This window comes from Furipterus horrens, unplaced genomic scaffold (assembly GCF_987537825.1).
Source record: "Furipterus horrens unplaced genomic scaffold, mFurHor1.1.pri manual_scaffold_11, whole genome shotgun sequence".
Lineage (NCBI taxonomy): Eukaryota > Metazoa > Chordata > Mammalia > Chiroptera > Furipteridae > Furipterus > Furipterus horrens.
The window spans coordinates 86,759,158-86,779,484 of record NW_028327181.1 but is presented as its reverse complement, the minus strand read 5'-3'; the positions used below and the strand labels follow the sequence as shown (position 1 = coordinate 86,779,484).

The 20,327-nt window shown below is 42.2% G+C and overlaps 1 pseudogene; it reads right to left on the bottom strand.

Moving 5' to 3' along the window:
- Positions 1-359: 359 nt before the first annotated feature.
- Positions 360-17,670, bottom strand: LOC149998724 (proline-rich protein 11-like; annotated as a pseudogene).
- Between the last annotated feature and the right edge of the window lie 2,657 nt (positions 17,671-20,327).

The window sequence follows — 20,327 nt, the reverse complement described above, 5'->3', positions numbered from 1 at the left end:
ATGAACAGAAATCAAATCCAGCAGGTCTTTTTAATTGATCAAGTTCATAGTACTTAATGAATGCATGACCTTTACAGGCTTTACAGGGTAAAAATACCCAAGATGAATGAGAACTAGCTTATTATCTGAAGGTTATAACTGCACCTACAGAATACAAATTAGAATTATAGTTAAATTTGAACAACCTCTCTAGCCTCAATTGAGTAGTTCCAGGATAAACACTGCTTTGGAGATTGTATTTTCCATTCTGTTCTCTTCCTGATCATGCAAACTAGAAAATATCCAAACACCCACTTTATACCACAGTATACATGGGCTCCTTACATACTGTAATTCTTTAAATGGAATTACATATTAGAATAATTACACGTACTACATTTCTTAAAAAGGAGTGAGGTGATTTTATCAGCATATTTTACGGATGATCACAGGGAGTCGGACAGCGTTGGCATCAGTTTTGTTCATCAAAGCTGCTTGTAGAAAGGGGCAGAATTTGAGTTGGGCTTCTAGGGTGAGCCAGCTATGAACAAAAAAGAGGGGTCTCAGTTATAATGTGGACTATGTTCCTGTAGCCTGCACAGCTCTCCTTCTTCCTCACTAACAGAACCCAGGCTTTGTGCGAGGAGCAATGCATCCAGATTCCAAAAACCAATTTTCCCAGTTTTCCTGATATAATCAGGAGTTCCTGGGTAGCAACTGTTTAAAGAGATGAGGGACAGCTTAGCAAGTGCACCCTCCTATCCTTTGACCTTCTTATCTTGCTTAGAACATAGATATGAGGATTCAGGAAGCAAAGCCATTCTGCACCCTCATCAAAGCCACACATTAAAGATGACATGGTGAGGCTGCTGTACAACTTACAAACTGCCTACTCTCCACGGAATATGTAGGTAAGAAAACTGAGCCTCTGGTAGCTGAGACACTGTTGTCAGATTTCTGTTACCTGCAGCCAAATGAAAGACCTAACTAAAGCAGTTGCTTCAGAGTTAAAGGAGAAAGGACGCCTAAGGGCTGGGTAGGAAAAGTCATTCGATGCCCAACAAGTTTTTACTAGTCACCCTCCTAGTGAGTGACTTTTGAAGAGCACACATAGGGTATAGGTCCTATCTGTGATTATTGATGTTGTTGCTCAATACGTGGGGATATTATTTATTACATTTTTATTTGTTTCTACATTACGCAGCCCACTATAGTAGTTATGGGCTGGCACTGGGACAAAAAGGATCCCAGAGCTGAACAAGGAAAAGAAGGGGCTTAGTCCTTCAGTGAGGCCACTGGCTTCTGCCCCCGCCCTCCACAATCTGTGGTGTCACCGAGGAAGGTGATCTGGGGGTAGATTCCTACTGGATGCTCCAAAGGGAGGAAAGAGGAAGCTGGCCACACCTCCGAAGAACAATGCATAGCGCCCAGGACAACCACGTTGAATTGGCAAGAGAGAGACCAAGGTGTCCTGCCAAAGGCACTCATTCTTAATGAGGAAATGAAGGGAGGACAGTGTTGGAATGGGACGATGCCAGCAGTGGAGTTCTGCGGTGTGTCCCTGCTGCCAGAGGGACACACAAATGTCAGCCTCATAGCCAAGAAGGCCAGCTGCCCCGTGCTCCCGCACTCTAGCAGGGGTGGCAGGAGGCAGGCTGCTCCTTACAGATCTTACGGCCCTGGGGATGTCAGAGACAAACAGGGCTTGGAACAACATCACACAAGGCGAGCGGCTATACGGGACTTTGGTGCGTGGGCATACACGTAGGTGACAGAGAAAAGAGCTGACGAGACCCAGCTATATCTCCATCCCTGTCTGTCAGGCTCGCTCCCTCTGTTGTAGCCATACTGGCCACGTTTCAGTTCCTCTGATCAGCCAGCATTAATCCCTCTTTCTTCCACGACATCCATGGGGGACCCACCCCCACACCCCATGGGCACCTCCACAGTTAAGGACTATTCATCTATCAAGTCTCACCGCCTCACTTTCTAAGGGAACCCGTCCTAAATCAACCTGGCTGGACCAAGTTCCCCTATGGGATCCTTTCCTTCACAGCACTCAATTCAGTGCAAAATCGTACGTACGTGAGATCATCTGATTAACATCTCTCTTCCCCACTAGACCGAAAGCTCCAAAACAGTAGATCTGTGCCTGTCCTGCTTGCCACCATATCCCCACTACTGTGGCGCAGAGCCTGGCATAGAGGAAGTGCTTAATCTTTACACTTAATAAGGGAATTTTACAAACCAGACAGTCATTGCTAATGTGAAGATGAGAATCCTCACTATCTCACAGACTTCGGAAGTCTAAATATTTGAGTACGTTGTAAAGCATAAAGTGCCATTAAAAATTATTATTAGTATTAAGAAAGCTGCTGAGATTATGATTCTAAATAAATGATTTTGAAGAAAAGGAACCAAAAACATTCTTTTTTCTTTTTTTAAAGGCTTACCTGAAACTTTTTCCTCAACGCCCTTGTCATTACTGGGGTCAGTCCAGTTCCTGTTTCCACATTTTCTTTATTGGTAAGTGGGGTCCCACCTGGGCTCCTGCAAAGGTAATGAAAATATCAGAAACTGTGTTTTATGCCAATTACCAAGTGGATTTAGAAAGCATAAAGGTAAGAGAGCATATTACCTTTCTACATCGACTTTTCTAAGTAGTTTCCGCAGATCTATCTGACTTTTACCAGGAGTACTGATAAAATAAAGGCATCAGAGTTAGCACTTGCTAGATTTTATCATTTTTCCCAAAGCAAAGCAGTCATTTTTATAGGCAACACCCTAAAAAGTAGTTCTATTTGGTACATTGACAAATAGCAGTAGAGAGGACTTCTTAGTTGTGTCTCCTCACAACTAAGAAGAAATTTACAACCACTTTAAAACTAAAAAAAAAGAAAGAAAAAAAGAAACCCAGAAAATCCAGAAAATTGAAACTACAGAGAAATTCAGCAAAGAAACAAAGAAGAAAAACCAGCCAGGAAGGTAAGAGGGGCAGAGCCGGGACAGAGAGAAAGAGAAGCGGAGCAGCGGCTGCGGGGGCACCTAGCAGTAGCCATGGTGAAAACACAGTCCGTTTAAATGCAAGAAGCAATCCCAGCCCCAAACCAGACCACGCAGCTTGCGGTTCCAGCACTGGGAAATATAAAGCCTCATTGCTTCTGACTGTGAAAGCAAGTGGGGGCTGGAGTGGAGGAAGAAGCTACTAGTCTCAAAAAGGAGGCAGCTTGCTTAGTACCGTTAGGGATAATGAAGCCAGTGATTCTCAAACCAGAAGGAGATAATTAACAGATGAATCGTGGAAAAGGGGCGAGGAAATTACATCCCACAGCTCCTCACACATATCTCTGGGATCAAAAGGAGGAAGACTGTCCTCATCAAACACAGAGAAATGGGAAGATGTAGCAAGATAACTTTGCAAATAAGTTGGAGATAGACCTATAACTAGATTAATCACACCCTGAATTAAGTAGTTAATTGTGTTCGATTGTGAACCTGGATTAACCAATAATGGAGAAATGGGGAAGAAGGAGAGGGGAGGGTGAGCCAATCGTGTTAGGGAGGGGGAGCTAATCGCATTAGTATAAAACTAGTTTTCTTTGTCTACTTCACGCACACATGCTCCTGGCTGGTGGTGTCCCCGACTCTGCAGACTCATGAATAAACGCCTTGCTTTGCGGCTCAAGTCCTGTGTCCCGGTGTTTCATTGTGAGCATTTCTCACAGTATGGGAAGGGGGAGAAGTGCCTGGAAAAGCAGCAGTGACCAACACTTTTCCCTCTCAGACCCCTACCCCAGATACAGTGCCAAAACACAGTGAAACGGTTGCCAGTGCTAACAAATACCTAAGGCTCCACCCCCTATAATGTAAGAAGTGTGACAGCCCCACCCAAATCACAGAGGCAATCACAGAAAACTCATGATGAGAAGACAGAGAAGTATGGCCCAGAGTGGGGGCAGATCAAGGTCCCGGTGACACACTAAGCAACAAGCAGATAGCACGCCTAATGGATGAGGAGATGGAGAGCTTAACAGATGCACAGTTTAAGGCATTGGTGGTAAAGATGCTCATAGACTTGACAGCAAAGGTTAAACAACAGGGGAAAGAATGAAGGCTATCCTGGCTGAAATGAAGGAAAATCCATACAAGACAAGTGGTGAAGGAAAGGAAACCAGGGTTCAAATCAACAAATTGGAACATAAGAAAGAAACAGTCAACCAGTACAGAAGGAGGACATGAGAATTTTAAAAAAGGAGAGGAGGCTTAGAAATCTCTGGGACAGCTATAAACGTGCCAACATCTGAATCATAGGGTTGCCAGAAGATGAAGAGGGAGAGCAAGAAATTGAAAAATTACGTGAAAAAATAATGAAGGAAAACCTCCCTAATTTGGGGAAGGAAATGGACATATGGGTCCAGGAAGCACAGAGAGTCCCAAACAAACTAGACCCAGGAAGGACCACACCAAGACACATCATAGTCAAAATGCCAAAGGTTAAGGATAAAGTGAGAATCTTAAAAGCAGCAAGAGAGAAGAGAAAAATTACCTGCAAAGGGGTACCTATAAGACTGTCAGATGATTTCTCAAAAGAAGCTTTGCAGGCAAGAAGGGACTTGCAAGAAATATTCAAAGTGATGAAAAGCAAGGACCTACAACCAAGACTATTCTATCCAGCAAAGCTATCATTTAGAATGGAAGGGCAGAGAAAGTGCTTCCCAGACAAGGTAAAGCTGAAGGAGTTCACCATCACCAAGCAATTATTATATGAAATGTTAAAAAGACTTATTTAAGAAAAAGAAGATCAAAACTATGAACATTAAAATGAAAACAGTATCACAACTATCAACAACAGAAGCCAGGGAACTGAAACAAAGGAAACCAAGCACAGGCAGAGCAGGAACAGGATCATAGGTATGGGGAGCATGTGGGGGGAGCTCAGCTGGGAGGGGAAAGGAGGAGTGTAGGGAAATGGTGCAGGGATTAAGAAGCATAGTAGGAGGGTGTGGAATGGACAGGGGGATGTTGAGAAGAGATTTATGCACGACCCATGGACATGGATTAAGTGGGGGGAACTGCTGGAGGGAGGTGGGGAGCTACGTAGAGGGGAGCAAAGGGAAAAAAAATTGGGACAACTGTAACAGCATAATCAATAAAACATACAAAAAAATAGCAGTAGGTGCTAATAAGAGCATAAGATGATATAATAATTCTTATATGAAATACCTTTTAACTTAGTAATTACATGGGCAAAAATCCATCTTAGAGAAAAACTCAGCTATGCACATAGATGATAGACAAGAATGTTCATTGAAGAGTTACAGAAATAAAAAATCATAAACAACGTAAATGTCTCAAAATAGGATTTTATCTATGAAATTTACATATAATAAACTAGGTATTAAAGAAGTAAAAATGATTCTTTAAACTAATTTTTAATAAGCTGGGGGAAAGCTCATGACACATTGAATGGGAAAAGTCATAACTACCTACTATATGATTAGGCACAGGTATGGACACATATATAACAATATTGCCTTGATTCTAAGATAGACTAGTTTTCATATTTTATTATTTCTGAAATTGAGCTGTTTTAAATTTTATTTTAAGGTATAAGTTACTAAAATTCTTGATAGTATTTTTCCCCTGGAAGACTGTTATTAAATTATGTTGTAGCTCATAATAAACAATAATTATATGCCTAGAAAACTATTACAATGATAAATAATGGTATGTTAACGGTGGCAATCTTCAATGATATATTTATTTGGATGATTTTTTTCTTCTTTGAACTTTTTTATAGATACCATTTTTTCTATACTACACATATATAATTCTTAAAGTGAGAAAAAAGCAAAAATATCATTCTTTTAAGTAGTGCCAGAGCATGACATGGTGTAATTCCTTACATTAAGACATTTGTCACTCGAGTCGATAACACTTTGGAGTTGAGCTTCAGGGTGACACGCTGCAGGTCAGAGACTGTAACTAGTGGATTCCATGCCTTTGGTGATACGACCAGCTTTAATCGCAAAATGAGACATTATTAAAAACACATAAAAAATATTCAAAATGTAAACATGCTGAAACAGTGCATATTTGAGTGCTAAGCATGTGTAAGCTATACCTATTCCTCCACTCAAATTTTTATTTCAAAGCTACAAAGTACTTGTATGTCTCTACTTCTTCGTTCAGACTAATGGTTGGTACATGAAACGGCCTAATTAAGTAATTTTGCAATCTACACATTTTGTCGCAGAGATCCACAACTACTTAAATAAGACATCAACCACTTACCTTGGAAGAGCTTCTGTACATAAGGCTTATATTTTATTTCCATAAAGGGATAACCAGGCTAATAACTGAAAGACTATGTGTATGGTCAATGATATCATACCTTCTTCCTTTCATCAAAACTCTGTGTTTTCTTTAATTTCACAGTCTGTAGATCTTTAACTGTCATCTGCATGGGTCCATCTTTTTTTAATGGTCCAGCCTTAAAACACATGGAGAGATTAGAATTCAATTTGGAACCATGACACCTAGTCAAATGCAAATGCAAATATAGTTTTTAAGGACCTAGAGTTAAAAGTTAACTCTTATTTACCCTAGGAACCTACCAAATTTTTTTCACTCAAACAAGAATGATACTGTTTTCACTACCCAGAGATATGAAGGCTATTGTAAGTATTCTTCAAAAGGTACAGCTTTGATAATAAGATGGGCTAGTTCCCTGCTACCAGGCATCTTCCTCAGCGGTCATTACACTAGGACAGGAGTTGAGGTAGGTCCTTGAATCAAAGTGAAGTTTACCTGAACTACATAAAAAGATGATTCAGTTCCCATAAGCAAAAACACATTGTCAGAGAGGTATACATTAGGGCAAATGTAGCCATAAGCTTGCTCTGGCTTTAAATCAGCGATTATAAATGAAATGTATCTACGGTGGAAATTCAGATTTTAAAACAGGGCCCTGCCTATTTTAGCGATTCACAAATATTCCAGTCCCCTTGGCAAATAAGAAAATCTAACAGAGGCTGGATCTCCCACCTAATAGTATTGTACTTTAGGACCCTCCGACTCTTTTTATTCTAAGTTCATTCACTAAGCCATCCTCTGTTCTTAATTTGGTTTCCCAGGGAGGTTTTCCTTTCGGTTAAAAGATATGCTCACAGTTTTCAAGGGAAACAAAATGGTTTAGTTGAAGAGAAAAAAAAAAAACAGATATGCTGAGAAACCAACAGAAACCTTCCACTCCAACAAGTTTCATTTGTGTATCCTTACAAAAAAAAAATCACTTTCACTTCTATATCCAACTTTTGTGAGTTCCCAGCGGACTGTGTTTTTCTAAACACAATAATTGACATAATTAAGATATGGAATAGAAAAATATATAGCTTTCCTGTCCAAGTCCTTAGCCCAGTTTAAAGGGACACGTGTCTTTACTGCTCCATTACACACTGACCAATACACCCTTTTACTAGGTGGTTTTACCTGAAGTACTTTATTTAGTGAGATTGGATTTTCTGAGCAGCAACAGCGCTGTGGGTGGTGGAGGCGGAGGCAGAGGCGGGGGCGGCGGGGGAGCAGGAGGAGGAGGAAGAGAGCCCGCCGGCTGTAGCAGTGCGGCAGGAACAACGGCCCGGGATTCTCCGGGGGGCGTCAGCGCACAGGCAGGCACATTTGTAAGTTTACCGCTCCTGTAACACGTTTGACCACAGCTTGGACAAGAATTTTCTGAGATGATCTGAAAGAAGACATTACATCTAGCAAAGGAATACCAGATTAATTTGCTTCTTGTAGCTGAGAATCATTAAAATAGTAGCTCCTATACTGAACACCTTCTCAGTATACCCCGTGCTTCATAATATTTTCTCATTTATCACATGCTTGTTTGTTCATTCATTCATTCATACCATGGGTCAATGTGAGCCCTGCCTGCCACCTCACGGAGCTGACAGTCGGGTGAGGAACACAGACACTAAACGCACACAAATAGAGTCGAAGCCAAACAAAATAATAACTCAGTAGGAGTGATGAAGTGTGCTGAGAGCACGGAGAGTGAGAAGACCGGGGAGTAACCGTTAGCCACAGTCTCGAGAACAAATTCAGATTTACCAAATGAAGGCAGATACGGACTGGTGAAAGGAGGTTCCCAGCAGAGGGAAAAACACTTAGCAGCCAAGAAAACAGTATATTTAAGGAATTGATAAAAAGGCCAAGGGCTGTAACATGACTCTATGAACTGAATTTTGTATGTCCCCCACCCCCAATCATGTGTTGAAGTTTCAACCCCCAGTACCTCAGAATGTATTTGGAGATAGTGTTCTTTAAAGAGGTGATTAAGTTAAAATAAGGCTGCCAGGGTGGGCTCTCATCCAATCTGACTGGTGTCCTTATAAAAAAGGAAGTTAGACTATACAGCAAACACCAGGGAAGGTGAAAACACCATGTGAGGACAGTGTAAGAACGCAAACGATAGTCAGAGGCCTCAGGAAAAAAACAACAGCAACCAACCAACCTTGATTTCAGACTTCTAGCCCCCAGAACTGTGAGAAAACAAATTTCTGCTATACAAGCCACTCAGTCTTTGCTACTTTGTTATGGCAACCCGAGCAAACGAATACAATGACCCTGTGAAGGAGAATGGTGTATTAGTTTCCTGTGGCTGCTGTAACAAATTATCACAAACTTGGTGGCTTAACATAATCAGACTTCATTTTCTCACAGTCCTGGAGCCTAGAACTCCAAGATCAAGGTGTCAGCAGGGCTGTGCTCCCTCCCAAGGCTCTTGGGAAGAATCTGTCCCTTGCCTCTTCCAGCTACTGGTAACTACCAGCACTCCTGGGATAAGGCCGTATCCCTCTGATCTCTGCCTCTGTGGTCCCGCTGCTCCTCCTTTTCCACGTGTTCTGCTCTGTGTGTTTCTTTTATAAGGACATTTACCATTGGACTGAGGGTCTACCCAGGTAATACAGAATGACCTCCTCAACTCAAAATCCTTAATGTTATCTGCAGAGACCCTTTTGTCCTAAATAGGGTAGTATTTACAGGATCCAGGGATTAGGGCTTAGACATATCTTTTGGGGGGCCACCATTAAGCCCATTACAGATGGCATCATTCCCGTTTCATAGATGATGAAACTGAGGCCTAGAGGTGTGAGGTGATTTGTCTTCCCCCCTTTGGCTAGTTCATCCTGAGGTATAAATTCTGGGGAAAGGAACATAACCCCAGAAACTTCTCTCCAAACCAATGAGTGTAAAGTTTATTCTTTGAGTTTTGGTTGTTGAGAATAGAGGCCTTGCTTAGGAGAGTCTGGAGAGGGTAGATAGTTACAGGGCTTTCTCCTGCCTCTATCAGTCAAGGACGGCCCCGTGCGACGGCAGAGAGGGGGCATGTAACGTGGGCAGTCGGCCCCACGGCTGATGGAAGAGCTGAGAAGCACACCGGGGACGGTGAGGCAGCCCGGAAATCAGCAACGGGAGAAAGCCATGAGCGCCCTGACGCTGGGGGCACACAGCAAAGAGCAGCAGAGCCAGCTCTCCGGAGCTCGGTTAACCCAGAGAACCAAGGATGCGGTGGACTCCCCGTGTGGGAGCCGGAATCTGAGAGACAACTACGACCACTGCTGGAGAAATTACCCAACACAGAGAATGAAAGGGAAAAACACTCCGTCTTCCCCCTCTGTCCAGTCTCCCATCAGTGTCTACCGTTAGCCCAGCACCACGGAACCAGGGGACACGGAGCGTGGGAAATACGGCCCCCAGCGGTCAGCATCCCTGCAGTGCGTGGCAGAGCCTCCAAGTTTTCAGGGACGGGTCTGAGGGCAAACAGGTCCGGGACTAGCGCTCTCCTGTAGCCATTCCTTCTTCCAGTGAAAGCGCCTGTGGACGCCTGTGGGAGACACCCCCCCTCCCTCCTTACCTGATCCCAGACTTGTCTTTTATCCGACGGTACTGACCTTCAGTGCTTCCTGGAGCTTGCACAGTTCACTTTCCAAAATGCAAAACCGTTGTTGCAGACTCTGAAGTTCTTGTTGGCAGAAACGGGAAGGAATGACGGTGTCTTTCAATACGTCTAAACTCTAAAATTCAAAAATACACAAGCTTGACTCTCATGAGCAACAAGATAAGGACAAGGCAAGAGGACAGGAAAGTAGTTCGATGTATGTTTTATAAAAACGAAGGCAGGCATGACGCCACAATTTCATCATATCTGGGCTTAGCCTGAGTGCCATGCTGACCTGAGTGGACACGCATAGCAAGTGTGTAGAAAAACCAACCGTATTGCTGAAAACAGGTACGTCGAACCCATACCTGGGCTATGCAGTTCTGGCACCAGCTGTACATAGACCATCCTCTACTTGTCCAAAGTTTTATTGCATCTTTGATACTGGGAAATTTGAAGTTCCAGGATGAGCTTAACCAACTTCTGCTAAGGGGTATATTTGTTGAAGAAATAACCACTCTGTAGGAAAAACAAAACCAAATAAATTTTTAAAAACTCCTGAGTTGGAATAATAGCCTTTAATTAAACAACAAGCTAGTTTTATAGTATAAGTCAGAAACAGAGGATACCTAACACCCAATTCTTCAGTAAATCCTAGAATTCTAGAAACTGCTTATGCAACAAATATTTGTTGAGTAAATAAACAGCAATAAATAAAATAGTAAATAAATAGGCATCAGGGATTCAGTAATGAACAAAACAGGCAAAAGCGCTACCCTCATGGAGTTTATGCTCTCATGGAAGAAAGGTAAAAATAAAAAAACAAATAAATAAGTAGCACATATGGGTTGTTAGTGAATAAATACTAATAAGAAAAAGATAAAGCAAGAGAGGGGAGATGTGACCCTGGCTGGTGTGGCTCAGTGAATTGAGTGCTGGCCTGGTTCGATTCCCAGTGAGGGCGCATGCCTGGGTTGCAGGCCAGGTCCCCGTTTGGGGGCGCGAGAGAGGCAACCACATCACATGATGTTCCTCTCCCTCTCTCTCGCCCTTCCCCTCTCTCAAAAATAAATAAAATCTTCTTTAAAAATCAGGGGTGGGCGGTGGGGAGGATGTGAAATGTTGGATGGAGGTGAGATTTCAGATAGCAGAGCCAGGGAAGGTCTGACTGAGAAGGGGACTTTTGAGAAGAAAACACCTAAAGGAAGTACAGAAGCTAGCACGGCACAAATCTGGGAGAAGAGCGTTCAGGCAGGGGCAACAGCAAGTGCAAAGGCCCTGAGACGGCAGCCGGAGCTGTTCTGAGGAACAGCAGGGAGGCCTGGATGACTTGAGTGGAGAAACGGAAGGGAAGAGATGAAGAAATAATGTCAGTCACATCATAAAACACATACAAAGGACTTTAATTTTTACTCTGAGAGAGGAAGACACTGAAGAGCCTTATGGAGAGAAGCCGCATGACATGAGTTTGACAGGCTCACTGCGGAGGGGCAAGGGCAGAGGCAGGAGACCAGTGAGGGGGCCTTCTCAACATTCGGGAGAGAGGAGAGGATGGTATCATGATTACTGGTTTTTTCAGGGTCTGTTTGTCATAATGTTCTTCTGTAAAGACAGCTATCACAACAGTGTGTATAAAACACGTCATTGTGACACCTAGTACTCTTTCAACAACACATTTAAGCCCTGAGTCCCAGTCAATAACTGACCAAACTTCACCAAAACTAAGACGTGAATTCTACTATTATTCCTGTCTTTCATCACTTCATTACCGTATTTATATAATTAAATTGACTAGGAAAAGAGAAAATAGATATTGTGCACTTTCAACACACTACCTTGTGATTATTACTTCACTTGAATTCTTAAACTATGGTTGCCACACAAAATTCAAGGATACTCGGTTAAAATTTAATTCTGATAAATAATAAGCTTTAGTATATTATAAATGCTGCATGGGAAAATACAGAAGTATTCATTGTTTATCTGAAATTCAAATTTAACTGGGAATTCTATATTTTAATTTGCTGGATCTAGTAACTTTATCCTAAACTGATGGGATTTTAAATATTTTCTCTGTTCTACATTGTACCTACCGTTCTGCTGAGGGTGGTGGAGGGGAAGGTGTAATTAGCTTCGACCGAGAGTGAGAGGCTTTTTTTTTCTTTTTGAATAATTTTTTCTCTTTTGTTTTTAGCTTTCCTCTTTGTTGTTTGAACTTAAGCATGATTTCTGTAGAGAAAAATTTTTTTAACATGTTTTCTTGAAGAATACTATAAACATACAGAAAATGTTCGAATCTTGAGTGTATTGTTCAATGAATTATCACAAAGTAAACTAGGACACACCCTGTAACCACCACCTTGATTGGGAAATAGGCCACCACAAGCACCCCAGAAGTCCCCTGATGTAGAGAAAAATTTAAACCCAGATTTAAACAATCTCTAGAGAGACTTTGGCTTTGGCATTACATGACTAATTTTATTTCACTTGTCTCGCTTTTCTTCATTAGGTGACTTTCCCTTTCATTATAACTGAGAAAATAGCTGTAGTTGTTTAATGAATGGTATGCTACTCAAAGGATTTAACGTTCTTTGCCAGTAACATTCATTGAGCATTCACTGTGATAGATGGAGCTGGTAACAGAAGAAAGAAAATTAACCATTTACTGAATGCCCATTTATTTTAGGCACCACATACATTTTCTCAGTGAATCCTCTCTATCCTACAAGACATTATCCCTAAGGAAGAGGATTTTTATTCCCATTTTTATGTAAGAATGCGGCAAGGCTTGGCAAGGTTGAATGATTTGCCCAATGTAATGCAATAATGTATTGTCCTAAGTCCAAACCTCTCAGTCTCCAAGCACCATGTTCTTTCCAATGTTGTGGCACAATAGTTCAGCAGGCGATATACAACGAAATAACAATTACCCCACATCCCAAACCCCGAGATTTCAAAACATTTATTTTAAAGCACTGTTTAAAACTATCTAGTAGACTTAGATTTCATTCTGGATTCCTTTCTTATGAAAATTAAGGTGGAGCTCGCTTGATGTGAAGTTCCAGAGGCCCTCTCTGGGTTTAGTTAGTTGTAGCCCTTGGGGAACAAAGATGTCTTTATTCAAGTAGCAGAACTAAAAATGATCTCAAGGGCTGGTCCTCCTTCCCTTCATACTCACATTTGAATAGGAACAACAGGCCTTTAAAATACACATTCATTTCACTTTGGTTCACCTGGGAACCTTCCAGCACTCGTATGCAGCTCTAAGCTAGCTTGGCTCTCAGGTTCCATTGACAGAAGAACCTGCCCCTGGTCTGCTGGGGGTTGTAAAAACTGAGAAGTGGCCTAATTCCAAGAGCTTTGGACCTGGCAGAGGGCACCCCTAATGGCAATATGTGACAGTGCAAATATCAACAGCCTTCTAGGAGTAAAGATTCTTAACAGCATCTTATTGAACGAATTGCCAGATCTCAAATTAACAGAGCATTCTCCTTCGTCCTTAGAGGCTTGAAAGACACACCAAAAGAGTTTATTTTGTGCTAGGCAGTCAGACAGACAGGAGCAGAGCAAGGACGATGGGCCAGGTACAGTCACCTGGGTGGAATGCAACGGAGAAAAACTGGGAAAACAAAGGACCACGGTCTCAGGGTGACCTTTCCTCCCCAAGCATATTGCTGGTCATGTGGTTTAAAGCCCCTGACCTTTCCTCCACCTGCACAGCACTAGTCCTGAGGTTTTAGAGCCCCCTTCAGAGGAGGAGCACAGGGCAGGAGAATAGCCTCACACGAATCCCCATACAAGCCCTTGCAAAACCACCCTGTAAGCATCAAGCCCTAGAGATAACATCGAAGCATCAGTTGTGTTTCAGCTCCAGGCCCAGAAAAGCAGCAAAACCAGGCAGAGTAACACCTGCCACACTGACCTCAGGACCAGCTGCAATGACTTAATGTCCCCCATCCCTGGGGTGGGCCAATCTGTGGAGACCATGACCCTGAAAGGACACACCTGGAAGGCTGATGAGTATTCTATTGAGATCCTCCCCTGGGGCCTCCCCTAAAGTCCCTGCTCTTAAAAGCCCTTACCAAGGGCTCAGTGTGGCCCTCTCTGTGGAGCATGCCAGTACCTTTCCCCACCGCCTTACCCTGGCACATTTTTCCTGGTCTCTCTCTCTCTCCTAAGCTCCAAGGGCCCTTCTTTTGCCTCAGTAACTTGTTTTCTGAGCCCATTTCTTCTACGGCTCACTTCTTCTACCTTTGTGACTTTCTGAACAAACTTTTTCTTAGGGTTTACCTTGGCTCTGAATTCTTTCTTAGCCAGAACTGAAGTACTGAGGTTGCTGAACCAACGCCTGGACCAACTCCACTCATCTAATACCTGGTGCCGTTTCACCGTCAATAATTTCAATTTTATTATATGACTTTTTCTTTCTGCTGAAATAATGAAGGTTGGCCAAACAGGGACTATTAAATACAAGGGATGTCTGAAGGATTAAGTTTAAAGCAAAAACAAAAAAACTTAACAAAAAATGAAAATACTCTGAATGCAGATATTTGGGAAGGCATCGGAAGAAGCAGCAATCTTGTGGCTGCCTGAAAATAAGGTTAAACAAACCTCATTGAACTCATGCCCACAAATGAAGAAATGTAACTGGAAACCTCTATCCAAGGCCCAGAGTTCACTTGAGATCCCTTGAACCCAAGACTCCCATGGTAACCTCCCCTTCCTTGCCTCCCATCTGCCCCTTTGCAGCCTCCCCCTTCTGTTCCCTCTCTACCCTTGATGTCTAACACAGAGAACTGGCTTCCTAACTCCCACTTCCTTTTCCCCCTCTATTCACCAACGTCTAAGTTATGAAAGTAGGCTTTACAAAGGGGATGCACATTCTGCTTAAACTTGGTGGATGGACTCCATATCTTTATCTCCACTCCAATGGTGTCCTGGAGTTGGCAAGTGCTACATTTCCAGGAAGTCTGCAAGTCAGTTTTAACACATCCACACTTACAATTAAATTCTGTAAAATTACAATTAGATCATCTATTTTAAAAAGGTAATCAGTTGCAAAACGCATCATTATCTAATGATTTCCTATTATCTATGCTCTTGAGGTTGTTTACCTTATTGTACCTATATAGTAAAAAATGCTACAGAATGCTGTATTACTGCTCAGTTTCTCCCCAACTCCACATTCAGTGACTTCACATTGGAAACTTGAAGTTGGCCATGATAGGAGTATTTATACCATTAGTACTATAAAATACTACAAGTTAGAGCTTGATTTGTTATTTTGTTGATTAAGAAAGTGAGGAAGAAAATGTTAATAATGCAGATTAAACTTAAAAGAGTGTCTTGTCTGTGGTCATTACATTGTGAATAGCACAAAAAATTGAGGGATATTATTCTAGTATTTGAAAACGATTATCTGATTTATCAGAGAAGTGGCTTACGTAACTAAAGATAAGTCCTAATCTTTGGGTTTTGCTGTTGTGTTACTCCATAGAGTAAACAAAAATATCAACCAACATTCACATCATCTATTATAACACCAACGATAAAGAGATTCTAAAAGCTTCCAAAAAGAAACAGAAGTCTAGATATAGAGGACTGAGAACAGAATGTCATCACACTTCAACAGCCACACTGGAATTCTAAAGGAAAATGTTTTCCGTCCTAGAAGCTATACCTGGCCAAACTTTCAGTCAAGTGTGAGAACAGAATAATGATAACTTGTGGGAATTTCCAGGATCATGGTGACCACAAGTCTTGGGAAGACAACTTTGAAGCACGTGTAGGGCAGGGATCAGAAAACCTTTTCTGTAAAGGGCCAGATTACAAATATTTTAGGCTGTACAAGCCATCCGGTCTCTGTTAAAAATCACTCAATTCTGCCACCGTGGCACCAAAACAGCCACAGACAATTCTTAAACAAACAAAGGTGGCTGTGTTCCAATAACACTGAAGTCTGAATTTCATATCATTTTCAAGTGTCACAAAACCTTATTCTTTTGACTTTTTACCCCAACTAGTACAAATTGTGAAACCATTCTTAGTTCATGAGACCTGTAAAAACAAAGTTTGCCAACCCCTGGCTTAGAGCGCACACAGCCAGTGAAGTGAGCAGGCGTATAACAGAGCTTCAGTAACAATGTCTCTAAGGAAAAAAAAGGAAACAGATAAATTACCTAGAGTAGCTGTCCATTCTAGAATTGACTGTACTTTTGTAAAGTTAGGGCCAAATTACTGCTAAGTGCTTTAAAAAATAAGCATATATAAATGGTTAGGAAAGAAGTTGCACAAGAAAAAAATGCAGTCATGCAATACTATATGTTCTGCTGTTACACAATATTTAATAGTGTGAGTAATGAATGTTTATTCAAAAATGATGACATAGGTATTTGGGGTAGAAAGAGAAAGTAGTAGTCAGTAGTTGTCTAAATTTATGTGTCTAATACTGAGAAAAAAAGAAGGGGGGGGAGAAACAGTATTATAAGCATGTTATTTAGAAGCATGGAGGTAAATGCCAGGGAGAATTACAAGAGTAAATAATGTTGCCTTTGGCAAGTGGGAGTCAGGATTATAGGGAGAGACTTCAGAGCACTGCCATTTTTTGTTTGTTTCTCACTACAATAAGCTTTGTTTTAGTAGTTGACAGTTAACTTTTGGTATACATTATTAGCTTGAAAAACAGAACACAGTACCACCATTCTGGAACTGGGCCATCTCTTTCTAGCTCTTTCCTGGTGGTTGTTCCAGTGCCCATGCACTCAAATTTCTCAAAAGTCCTACAAAAGCTGATGTATGTCATTCTGGAGATTATTTCTCAAAAAAAGAAAAAAGAAAACTCTAGGAACTAAGTCATCTTTTCTCCTCTTCTCTGGCTCTGTGCATGTGGTTGTGGGAGAAAGAGAGAGAGTGTATATCTTCGGCTCTGGGTCATTGTCACTCTAATAGACTTGTAAATAAATACAGTAATTAGCACATACAGAGAATTTAGAGACTAAGTCAAATCTGTCAGTATCAAAAGGTGCAGTCTGAGATATTCTCAAATTAATGTTACATTGAAATATAACCACAGGTCTATCAAAAATGAAAGATAATAATTCCTACCTGAAACAGGACAAAGGACCCGGCAAGCTAAGTTTTGTTTGTATTATCATTGCTTTATTAAAAGTATTAGATACTCCGTAGAGGACAATTGTCCAACTGAAAGAGTATACAGCAGTCTTCCTCGAGGTTAAAATACATAACTAGTTCCCTTTCCAAAAGAGTAAGGAGACTACCTGGCCCGCCCTGGCCCCAGGGCTCAGTTGGGTGGAGCGCTCTCCCACACACCAGAAGTCTGTGGGCTTGATCCTGGCCAGGGCACTGCCTGGGCTGCGGATTTTAGCCCAGGTCGGGATGCAACCGCTCAACGTTTTTCTCTCACTCTCTTCTCTTCTCTATCTCATTCCTTTCCTCTCTCTCTGAAATCAATAAATATAACCCCGGGTGAGGGGTTATTTTTTTTTAAAAAAAAAAAAAAAAAAAGAAGTATTAGAAACATGGTGAAGGTGGAACCCGGCATGACAGTCTTAACCCCTCAGACCCACACCCGGCTCCATCTCCCCTGGAGTCCAGCCGGTTCCCACCTCCGTAAACCTTAACAACACAAGCAGCCAACAGGCCCAGCCATGGAAGACGCGAGCCCGGGTAACACAGGAAGACATCCCTGCACTTACTGGTCTAAGAGCCTGGGGATTAGATGAAGTCTTGAAGAATACTATAAACATACAGAAAATGTTCGAATCTTGAGTGTATTGTTCAATGAATTATCACAAAGTAAACTAGGACACACCCTGTAACCACCACCTTGATTGGGAAATAGGCCACCACAAGCACCCCAGAAGTCCCCTGATGTAGAGAAAAATTTAAACCCAGATTTAAACAATCTCTAGAGAGACTTTGGCTTTGGCATTACATGACTAATTTTATTTCACTTGTCTCGCTTTTCTTCATTAGGTGACTTTCCCTTTCATTATAACTGAGAAAATAGCTGTAGTTGTTTAATGAATGGTATGCTACTCAAAGGATTTAACGTTCTTTGCCAGTAACATTCATTGAGCATTCACTGTGATAGATGGAGCTGGTAACAGAAGAAAGAAAATTAACCATTTACTGAATGCCCATTTATTTTAGGCACCACATACATTTTCTCAGTGAATCCTCTCTATCCTACAAGACATTATCCCTAAGGAAGAGGATTTTTATTCCCATTTTTATGTAAGAATGCGGCAAGGCTTGGCAAGGTTGAATGATTTGCCCAATGTAATGCAATAATGTATTGTCCTAAGTCCAAACCTCTCAGTCTCCAAGCACCATGTTCTTTCCAATGTTGTGGCACAATAGTTCAGCAGGCGATATACAACGAAATAACAATTACCCCACATCCCAAACCCCGAGATTTCAAAACATTTATTTTAAAGCACTGTTTAAAACTATCTAGTAGACTTAGATTTCATTCTGGATTCCTTTCTTATGAAAATTAAGGTGGAGCTCGCTTGATGTGAAGTTCCAGAGGCCCTCTCTGGGTTTAGTTAGTTGTAGCCCTTGGGGAACAAAGATGTCTTTATTCAAGTAGCAGAACTAAAAATGATCTCAAGGGCTGGTCCTCCTTCCCTTCATACTCACATTTGAATAGGAACAACAGGCCTTTAAAATACACATTCATTTCACTTTGGTTCACCTGGGAACCTTCCAGCACTCGTATGCAGCTCTAAGCTAGCTTGGCTCTCAGGTTCCATTGACAGAAGAACCTGCCCCTGGTCTGCTGGGGGTTGTAAAAACTGAGAAGTGGCCTAATTCCAAGAGCTTTGGACCTGGCAGAGGGCACCCCTAATGGCAATATGTGACAGTGCAAATATCAACAGCCTTCTAGGAGTAAAGATTCTTAACAGCATCTTATTGAACGAATTGCCAGATCTCAAATTAACAGAGCATTCTCCTTCGTCCTTAGAGGCTTGAAAGACACACCAAAAGAGTTTATTTTGTGCTAGGCAGTCAGACAGACAGGAGCAGAGCAAGGACGATGGGCCAGGTACAGTCACCTGGGTGGAATGCAACGGAGAAAAACTGGGAAAACAAAGGACCACGGTCTCAGGGTGACCTTTCCTCCCCAAGCATATTGCTGGTCATGTGGTTTAAAGCCCCTGACCTTTCCTCCACCTGCACAGCACTAGTCCTGAGGTTTTAGAGCCCCCTTCAGAGGAGGAGCACAGGGCAGGAGAATAGCCTCACACGAATCCCCATACAAGCCCTTGCAAAACCACCCTGTAAGCATCAAGCCCTAGAGATAACATCGAAGCATCAGTTGTGTTTCAGCTCCAGGCCCAGAAAAGCAGCAAAACCAGGCAGAGTAACACCTGCCACACTGACCTCAGGACCAGCTGCAATGACTTAATGTCCCCCATCCCTGGGGTGGGCCAATCTGTGGAGACCATGACCCTGAAAGGACACACCTGGAAGGCTGATGAGTATTCTATTGAGATCCTCCCCTGGGGCCTCCCCTAAAGTCCCTGCTCTTAAAAGCCCTTACCAAGGGCTCAGTGTGGCCCTCTCTGTGGAGCATGCCAGTACCTTTCCCCACCGCCTTACCCTGGCACATTTTTCCTGGTCTCTCTCTCTCTCCTAAGCTCCAAGGGCCCTTCTTTTGCCTCAGTAACTTGTTTTCTGAGCCCATTTCTTCTACGGCTCACTTCTTCTACCTTTGTGACTTTCTGAACAAACTTTTTCTTAGGGTTTACCTTGGCTCTGAATTCTTTCTTAGCCAGAACTGAAGTACTGAGGTTGCTGAACCAACGCCTGGACCAACTCCACTCATCTAATACCTGGTGCCGTTTCACCGTCAATAATTTCAATTTTATTATATGACTTTTTCTTTCTGCTGAAATAATGAAGGTTGGCCAAACAGGGACTATTAAATACAAGGGATGTCTGAAGGATTAAGTTTAAAGCAAAAACAAAAAAACTTAACAAAAAATGAAAATACTCTGAATGCAGATATTTGGGAAGGCATCGGAAGAAGCAGCAATCTTGTGGCTGCCTGAAAATAAGGTTAAACAAACCTCATTGAACTCATGCCCACAAATGAAGAAATGTAACTGGAAACCTCTATCCAAGGCCCAGAGTTCACTTGAGATCCCTTGAACCCAAGACTCCCATGGTAACCTCCCCTTCCTTGCCTCCCATCTGCCCCTTTGCAGCCTCCCCCTTCTGTTCCCTCTCTACCCTTGATGTCTAACACAGAGAACTGGCTTCCTAACTCCCACTTCCTTTTCCCCCTCTATTCACCAACGTCTAAGTTATGAAAGTAGGCTTTACAAAGGGGATGCACATTCTGCTTAAACTTGGTGGATGGACTCCATATCTT